Source organism: Triticum urartu, chromosome 1A (assembly GCF_056163025.1).
Source record: "Triticum urartu cultivar PI428250 chromosome 1A, HENAU_Tu73, whole genome shotgun sequence".
In the NCBI taxonomy this organism is placed as follows: Eukaryota; Viridiplantae; Streptophyta; class Magnoliopsida; order Poales; family Poaceae; genus Triticum; species Triticum urartu.
The window spans coordinates 47981902-47991102 of NC_141873.1; the positions used below are offsets into that span (position 1 = coordinate 47981902).

At 45.5% G+C, this 9201-nt stretch overlaps 1 long non-coding RNA gene across 2 annotated transcripts; it reads right to left on the reverse strand.

Annotated features, from left to right (window-relative positions):
• Positions 1-280: 280 nt before the first annotated feature.
• LOC125545511 (uncharacterized) lies at positions 281-2473 on the reverse strand. Of its 2 annotated transcripts, none has more exons than XR_007300061.2 (4): positions 2244-2473; positions 1974-2165; positions 760-1891; positions 281-683 (listed from the first exon to the last, which is right to left on the reverse strand). It is a non-coding gene; the product is annotated as an uncharacterized LOC125545511 (long non-coding RNA). The 2 variants fall into 2 exon arrangements; XR_007300062.2 differs by having other exon boundaries at positions 2230-2448.
• Positions 2474-9201: the final 6728 nt, after the last annotated feature.

Below are 9201 nucleotides of genomic sequence, written 5' to 3' on the forward strand. Positions count from 1 at the left end.
AATTTTTCTAGTATTTATTTTGATTTTTTTCGTGAGCGCAGGTGCAGATGAGCTCGGGCTCAAATTCGAATTTTCGTATACAGACAAACTATTCAACAATTGTTCTAATTAAAAAACAACTCAAGATGGCGATATCAATCTCCCTCTTTCCTTCTCATGTGCTCCTGCCAAGCACTCGAGCATAGCAGACCATAGTAAAACTAATAAAAAAATGCTTTCAACAATGAATATCTTCATGCATTATAACTGTGTAAAATCTAGTTTAGGGACGAATAAAAAATGGTTTTCAACAGCGAACATCTTCATGTATTCCTTTTCATGTGAGAAGGCAAGTTTTTGACCAGATTTCAGGAGACAACCCAAAATTATCACCAGCCTCTCAAGAGAAGCATCTGATGTGGCCACAAAATGGCCACAATGTAGCAGATTCCAAACAATACTTTGCCACACAGAGGGGCCAAGATGCAGTTCATGAAAAAAGAGCTCCACAAGGCATGGCTCATGTGTCAAAAGAAGAGGAAGAACTCAGATTTCCATGGCCCCACGGCAAAGAAATTGGGACATCCCATTCCAATCCCAGTTCTCTTTCCTAGCATAGGACTGTGCGCGCGCTTGATGATAATATCTTCTCCAACTATTGACAAAACTGACAGCATTTACTCAAACACTGCTGAAGGTACAACCTTTGATCACCAAGAGTATAAAAGAAGTGAGATAGCATCACACAAAACTTGAAGTAGATGTGCTTACTGGTGTTACCTTGTCCAATTGTTTTTGGATATAGAACATCTTCTGGCTTCCCATTGAATGGACAAAAAAGGAAAATTGTTAAGAATAAATACTTGCAATGATGCAGGTCAAATAAGAATCAAATAACTACAGGGGAACTACTAAGCAAAATTTGACAGAAGTGTTAAACTGCAATATTCCATTTCGCAGGTGGCAACAAGGCAAAAGTACATGTATTCGTAAAACTAAGAGATAACTACTCACAACCATAATGCCCTAAACATTACTAAATTACAGGATTTGTTCTAACGGGTGTGCCTCGAAACAATGAAACAGTATTCAACATAAACACCATATATCATTTACTGAGGGGAAACTAAGACTGCCAAGAGACAATATAATGCACTAAAGTACGATTTGGCCACATCGTCTCCGGCTCCACTTCGACCGTTCGGTCTCATCTCTGACCATGTTGGGCCAGTGCACGACATGGTGTGTCCAGTCGACTATGAGTGTCATGTAGGATTTGCCTCGCCGCAAAACTAAACTAAGTAAGATAAAAATGAGATATAACTTGTTCAAAATATTTCCAGCAATTATGCAGGTTAGGTATATGAGTCTAAACTCATGCATATTGTCTTACAAGAGATTACACAGTTTCCCATGGGATTCTAATCATACAGACCTTACACAATATCAAAATTTACTTGCAGAGATTAAAAACTCGTATATGAACTCATAGGATTTTGGGGTAACACATAGTAATGAGATGGAAGGCGCATGTTGAAGTCATGAAAAACCTATCTACAAGGACCACTGCACTCATTACTGGGCGTCTCCCTCGGAGTCTCGGACCACATATGAGAAGGATATTACTAATGCTGCATATCTTTTTTCAATTAGTATTTCCAAGCGACAGAAGACAATACTGCATGCCCTTCTTGCTCCATTGATCTCATAGAACTACAGAAGTGTATATATGCTTTTTTGTAAAATAGATAATTCAGGTTGCCAATACACAATAATTTAGTGTGAACTGGGAAGTTAAATTACTTGATACAACAAAGTGGAAAAGCTTATCTTCATTCCTTGATCTTAGGGATTGGGAACTTCTCCACTTAGGAAGGAATTTGGCAGTGGTTGGTCATGCTGCTCTAATTACCTGGCACAAAATAATGCAAGTACAAAAATCTGACACGGATCAGAATGAAAATAAACAATCTAATAGAAAATTTGGTAACAACCTGGGGGATAGAGCTCAGTAATTTCAGCAAGGCTAAATCCACGTCGGCAGTGGCACAGGCACGCCCAGGAACGAGTGGCTTGCCCAGAAATCCTCCACGCCTGTAATTCCCAGGCCTACCCATGGCGGTCCTGTCGCTAGTAGCCTCCATTTGCAGCACGGAAGAAAGAGACTCTCGTTGGAAGTTTAGGACCTGAGTCAGGCACAAACGGGAATCAACCCCAGCAGCCACAAAGGAAAAAAATGAAGGAACTTACTGTAGAAAACAAACTTGGCCATGGCAGCAATCCCCGCTATCGTCTCTCTGATGGCCTACACGCCAGATCTAGAGGGAGAAATACCCTATCCAAGGGGAGGCAAGAGGGATCCTCGCCAAAATCGACTTCAGTGGTCGCCGGGGAAAGATAGAGGAGAGAGGCTCACCGCAAGGAATTCGGGAGGGGATTCTCGAAGGCTCGTTATCTTCCCCGAGAGAAGGAGAATCTCCACGTGTTCTGTTTCAGGGACAATCGGGCACAATGAGTCATCTCAGCCTCACATTTCAGATCCGACGGTGTAGATGAGATGAAGGCACGCACGCCATCACCACCAACTCTTTTTTATAGGAGTAGAGATTTATATATAGCTCATGGAAACTTCTTATACAATTTATTGCAGTCTTTTTTTTGGTTGGCCAGGACCAATTTCGCATATTTATGTGGGTTCCAAACTATTTTTAATACCGAAATGTCCAGCCAGATTTAAATTACTTTAAAGATATATTTAAATTAGGTTAATGCCCAGTAAAATAGAAATCTGAAAATGTGATAAAATTCAGAAATTATAAAGTAATTGCCAATTTGTCATCTGTTTTTATATTTACAACCCATTTCATATTACTTTCAAGATTTGCAGGCGTCAAGATTTTCAGAAAAAATAAACCGGCCTTATTTTCACAAAGAAAAAATAGCTGGGCTGGTCACATGGTGAACATAAAATATAAGCCTGGGCTAGACGGGCCACAGCCCAGTCCAAACCCTGCTCCCTATCAACAATACCAAACAAAAAAAATACTGCTCGAGTAGCTACGTCCCAGGTGTCAGCCGATCTTGTGATGTTCTCTTCTCTATTGACTATATACGCTCATAATGTCGTGGGTCCCAAATGTCAGGAAAACGTTAGGAGGAAGCATTTTATTTTTCCATACGCTGACGTGGTGGGCCCCTACTGTCATCCTCTCCACGTACTTCTGCCGATTCCTGTTGTTTGTTGACCGTGTTGACAACGCGAGAGGGCGGCGCCATGGCGAGCGCACCAAAGCGCGCGGAGGACGTCGGCGTTAACGATTTAGGAGACGGTGGGGCGGCGATGCGTGCGCTGAGGCGCAGCCAGCCGTGGGAGGCGGAAGCAGACGGCCCCGCCGGCGCTGGTTTGGTTTTGGCGGCTGGATGAAGACATGACTGAAGAAACACGACAGACTGTAAAAGCAGTAGGAGTACTTAACAACCTTAACTGAAACCAGTAGGGGCACTTAACAACCAAAGCTGAAAGCGGTATTAGTACTTATACAGGTTCAATCGTACAAAGCACGCCTCGAACAGTGCTACTTTGCCTACAGTTAACCAAGGGTGAGGCCGCCAAGCCCCAGGACAAGGCCCAGGCGCCACCCCGCGCATCAACAACCTTCTGAAAGCGGCTTCATCTCGTAACGTGGTCAATAAACAGGATATTCACTTTAGAGCCATGGAAAAACATGAACATAATCTTCTGTCCTATTCTCCAAGATGGACGGGCCTTCATTATTTGAGACCATCCATGAATAAATATCTTTTCACCTCCAAGGGGAATTGAGTAGGTCGACATAAACATCATGTTGTGACCAAGCGCAAGCCTGACCCGACCATGGTCAGGCATCTGTATAGGAACAATAAAACTCGGCAGTTCCTGTTTCAAGAAGATCACAGCTGTAAAACTTTGTATAAGCAATAGTTTATGAACAACATATATAACAGAAAACAACTCGTACCATAAGTTTCTCGACATAGTTGGACCTGTTCAACGAGTGCAGTAGTGGCACACATATCCCACGTGGCCTTCCACCATTGAAACGCCCCACAAGGACCTCAAGACGATCAATAAAGTGTAGGAACTTGTGGATATCGATCCAGTCAACTTCAGTGCCATTAGTAACAGCCGAGTTATTACAGAGTAACAAACGAGCAGACTGCTTAACTCTGAAAAAACCAACACGTGCCACCAATTATAAGAAAATATTAATTAAAAGTAGCATCTTCGTGAGAGATTCGTTGCTACTTCTAAAGTTAAATTGTGATTAGTTAGACAGAATAGGTGGATTAAGAAGTAATCGAGGCAACAAGCAAGAACCAGATACAAAACTAACATGGATGAACAATTGGAAGGACCTCGGGGTGGAAGATCGCAGTGAAGATGAGACCAGGTTCTGCTATTTCCATCAACATTCGTGTGCCAACTTTCAGTCCGTAACACTTGAGAAAGTTTATCCAAGTTCGGCCATAAAAAAAGCAGCGATCTTCTTGGTTCATGAACCCAACTCGGAACTTATATCCATGGCTTGTCTTCACTGTGATCATTAAACTAGTGTATTCAGTTATGGCAAGGCTGAGCATCTTGAGTACATGTGTTCTCGCAGAGCAAATAATACACTACAGGAAAAATAATATGAGAACACAGCATGTTCAAAAAAAACCCACCCTTCCAGATAGAAAAGAGGATTCTAGGAACATACTGCGCGTTTCAAAATGCTGTGTTAGGATGAGAAGGAACAAGTGTGGTGTCTCGCCGAGGGCGCAGAAACCTGTAGGGTACTCGCACTTTGGGCACTGCAAATGAAACACACTAGATTCAGTAGGAAGAAAAATGCATCAACGGCGGCGGCTGCCATCCTAGGATTACCTGCGACCAAGGGACTTGGATTTATCGGGGATGGATGGAGAATTCATACCTGGTTCTCCATGGGAAAACCCTATGCAATCGCCGAGAGGGGGTTTTCTCTGAACAAGCAGGCGAGGGAGAAGGGGATTCAGGCCCAATGAAATATTGCCGCTTCATCCGTCCAGCTTACTGCTAAAGCTGGAAGGGGGGTTGTGATTTGATGGCTCATTGGGCATTACTGTGGCGCTACGACCGGGGTGTGTCTACCGTGAAGTTGTGCACTCTAATTTGTGCATATGGCACGTGGACCCCGTTGCCGCTTGCCCCACATATTAGCGAAAGGAAGTAGAAAGACAGGAGTAACTAGTTACACATAAATATATTTTTTGACAGAGAGATACTCCCTCTGTAAAGAAATATACAAATCTTTTATATCACAGGCTCATCTTGCCGAGAAATATACTCCCTCTGCAATGCACGGGCATTATGGGGGTTCAGCTGAGAATATAATACTCAAATAGGCTCACGGTTCTGGACTTTGGGCCGCAGGCCGACCCTGCATGTTTGGGGGCCCATGTGTTCTACCTCAGCGCTTTTCATATTGCAAGCGATCGGTACGGCGCTGGTTTTAGATGCTGTCGCAAGGCGAATACACAAAATTGAATAAAGCACGTCAGCTGTTGGAATGAAATCGAACGACAGTTCCTAACCAGCAATCAGAGTTGCAATTCTATCAACGATATACCATGTGATAAATAATACTGTCATACTACTTATACACACATGACACTTGTTTCACCATGCCAGATTATTACATCAAAATCTCTCGGATGATAGATCAGTTCGGCAGTTGCGTGCTGCTAATTTCAAAGTTGATTTGGACTAGCTCTCCTTGCCAAGAAAGTTCGATTTTGATATCATCCCCTATCGCAAGATATGATTTAGATTTGAACCTTGACCATCCTTTTAGCATCAATCATCATGCGACCATCCTTTGTACTTATGGTATATTGAGCAGGTTCATTCACACCAAGGCTGCGCATGGTAAGAGAAACTTGGCCGCGGTCGCCCGGATTGTTGAACGACTCCCTCATTGCTCTAGGAATTCTCTGTTTGCAAACAAGAAGACATACCCAAACAGTTAGATCAACACAGTGAATCATGTGAAACAACATGGAAAGAAAAAAGAACGAAGCACTTGGGCGGCCAATGCTTACCAAGAAGGTGGACATGTCGGTTTTTGTAAGGACTTTGGTATATGAAGTGCAAACTGCAGCCCAGTCTGTTGCCGGTGCAACTGCACGGGCCGGAGCAGATGCAAGTGCAAGTGTTGGTGCAGGTGCCGAAGCCGCTGCTGCTGCCGGAGATGGTGCTCCTTGTAGAGCTGGTGTGGGTGTCGGAGTAGGTGCCGGTGTCGATGCCCGATCCTCCGGTAGATCAGACTGATCCGCTGACGCGGTCGGTGCCCAATCCTCAGCTGGATCAGACTGAGTTGCTGCCGCTGTCAGTGCTAGAGCAACTGCTGGTGCTCGATCTGTGCGAGACAACGGCGATCGTGTCTGGTCTACTATGATCAGCTTTCTAACTTGACTAGGATCCGTGACCGTGATCCAGTTTTTTTCTTCATTTCTTTTAAACGCAAGAAGGACTAATTGTGGCATTTTTGTTAAACCAAACTGCAGTTCATCATAGGGATTCAGCTTGTACTCAGACAACAGACTGATCCAATTTTTCCAGTAATATAAGTGATGGACAGTGCCTTCGTTACTGACACGACATAAGAACTGAAACCTGCAAAAATAGCCATCGTAGAGCAAACCAAACGGTTTATTCTGTGATGAATGTCACATGGCAAAACCTGCATCGTAAAATTGCAAGAAAAGAAAGAAAACATGACATTAAATCAATAAGATTTAGACAGTAAATCAATAAGATTTACTTGATGTGACACGAGTGCATCCTTACTAGGAAATCACTATGTTGAAGTACTAAATAGAAGATTGATCGTCCAACTACGCGTGGCATGCAGGGGCCCTGCCTACTCCCACAAGCAGGACAGTCCAAAGGTCGTGACAAATCGTATGGACCGAACATCCATGGGACTGGAAATCCTGGTGGGTGCGACAAACCCTGCAATGCATACAGATATTGGAGTGTAACCATAATTGATAAACCGTCTTCACAAAAAATATGATCCGGATACTTCAAAATATACAGACTGAATTGAGTGGACAGACATTAACATAGACCGTTCTCAGGACTGACCACACACCAAAAGCGGCAGTACTAATAAACAATACAGGGTTCACAAACACAAATCAAGTACTGAACAATAGTACTTACTACAGACAAGCAAAGTTGCACTAACTAAACTCTGCAGACTATTTCTTGCCACCGACCTACGGGATGAACCCCGCATAACTGACTAGGCCATGGACTTCGTGTGAGATGTCTACACGCACCATCACCATCTTGTCAACCTTGGAGAACCTAACAGAGTGGTCTTTCCACTCATAAACATGATGATGAAGACATGCCACATCAGATTTGTTGGGAAGCTTTACAAGAACCACACCCTTCGTAATCGAAGGCACAACCAGGAAATTGTTGTGGTCAAGTACAGCCTCGAGAACATGCCTGACAACAATGCTACAGGAAAACACTAGTTCAGGACACGTGGCGACAAGGACATAGCAGCTGGATAGTTCAGCAGTAGAACTCATCATCAGGTCTTCCAGTTCACACGGCATGACTTTGAGAACTTCATCTCCACCGCGGACCTGGTTCTAATTCAAACAGAAACCATATTTTATTACTACCTCCATTCAGAAATATAAGATGATTTTCGATATTATACTCCATATATGAATGACTACATATACGCAAAGAAATGAGTGAACAAAGACACTAGAACATGTCTTCAAAGGCATGAGAGCAGAGGTATTACATGTGTCGGATTTCGGGTTCCGGCAGACCCTTGAGGTTCGAACACTGGGGTGCGCGCGGAGATCTCTCCCCTACCGATCTACGTCAGATCTTCTTGTGTGAACTAAGATGAAAACGATGAACAACACAAGGGACACGAGATTTATACTGGTTCGGGCCACCGTTGTGGTGTAATACTCTACTCCAGTGTGTGGTTTGGTGGATTGCCTCTGGGGCTGATGATGAACAGTACAAAGGAAGAACAGCCTCGCGAGAGGTGTCCTTGGGCTGGTGCAATGAACTGCTTGGGTCAGTTCAGTCGCCTCTCTCTATCTCTCTGCTTAGGCTCTATCAGATTTCTCTATGCCTATGGCCGGATGGCTCCATGGATCGATCCATCTACTCTGCGGTGGCTAGCTCTATTTATAGAGGCCCTGGGCCTCTCCCCGAAATAATTGAGCAGGAAGGGCGCCAACAATTGGCCATTTTGAAAGGGAACATCTAGTACAAGTTATCCTGACCAAAGGTGGTCTTCGGCTGCCAAAAGCTCCGGTGGTGACGCCGTCTTGGGCTCCACGGTGACCTCCGTCCGGCCGTCCGGCTGGTCTTGGTCTCGTTGCACTGGAATGGTAACGTTTGACTAATACCTTGTCCTGTGCTTGCCCCCTTTGCACCAAAGGGGAAACAAGGACTCTGCACAGGCCGGCGCCCGCCTGGCGCCCGCCTGGCCTTGGTCGTCATGGCTTGCGTCACTGGATCCTCGCGAGGTACCCTTGCATTGATCTCTCCGCCTCCTCGCGAGCCCTGCCTGATGAGGACGTACTTGAGGAAGCTCTCTGTCGTCCGCCCCACGAGGCTTGGCCCCTCGCGAGGGTCTTGAGCTTGTGTTGATGGAGATGGGCCTCGCTGGGCCCCCACTTGAGCGACGCCGCAGGCCATAGGTAGGCAAGTCTGGGGACCCCCGTTCCCAGAACGCCGACAGTAGCCCCCGGGCCCAAGGCGCGCGCGGGCTTGGCTTAGCAAAGAAGTGAAGGGGCAAGCGCGAAGCGCCGCAGGCCCTAACAGCCTGCGGCCTTGGGCGCCGCGTGGCGGTTGATTAGACGTGGGCGTCTGCGCTTCCCCACGACGCCTTGGAAACTACGCGACTTGACTAGTCCCCGCATGCAGAGATATGGGTCATGATTACCTGCGATCGTGGTGCTTGGCGGTTGGACTTCTCCGGCTATAAGTTTGGGGCCGCGTGAGCTCCGCCAGTTCGTCCCTTCCTGCTTCTTCCTCCTTCTCCTTGCTAGGACCGTCACGGAGGTCCGATTCTTCGCTGACGCCTTATGGGCGGGTCTGGTTCCCCCCTTTTCTGCTTTCTCAATGCTGTGCTCTCCCATTACCAGATCCACATGATGCACCTTGGGCCG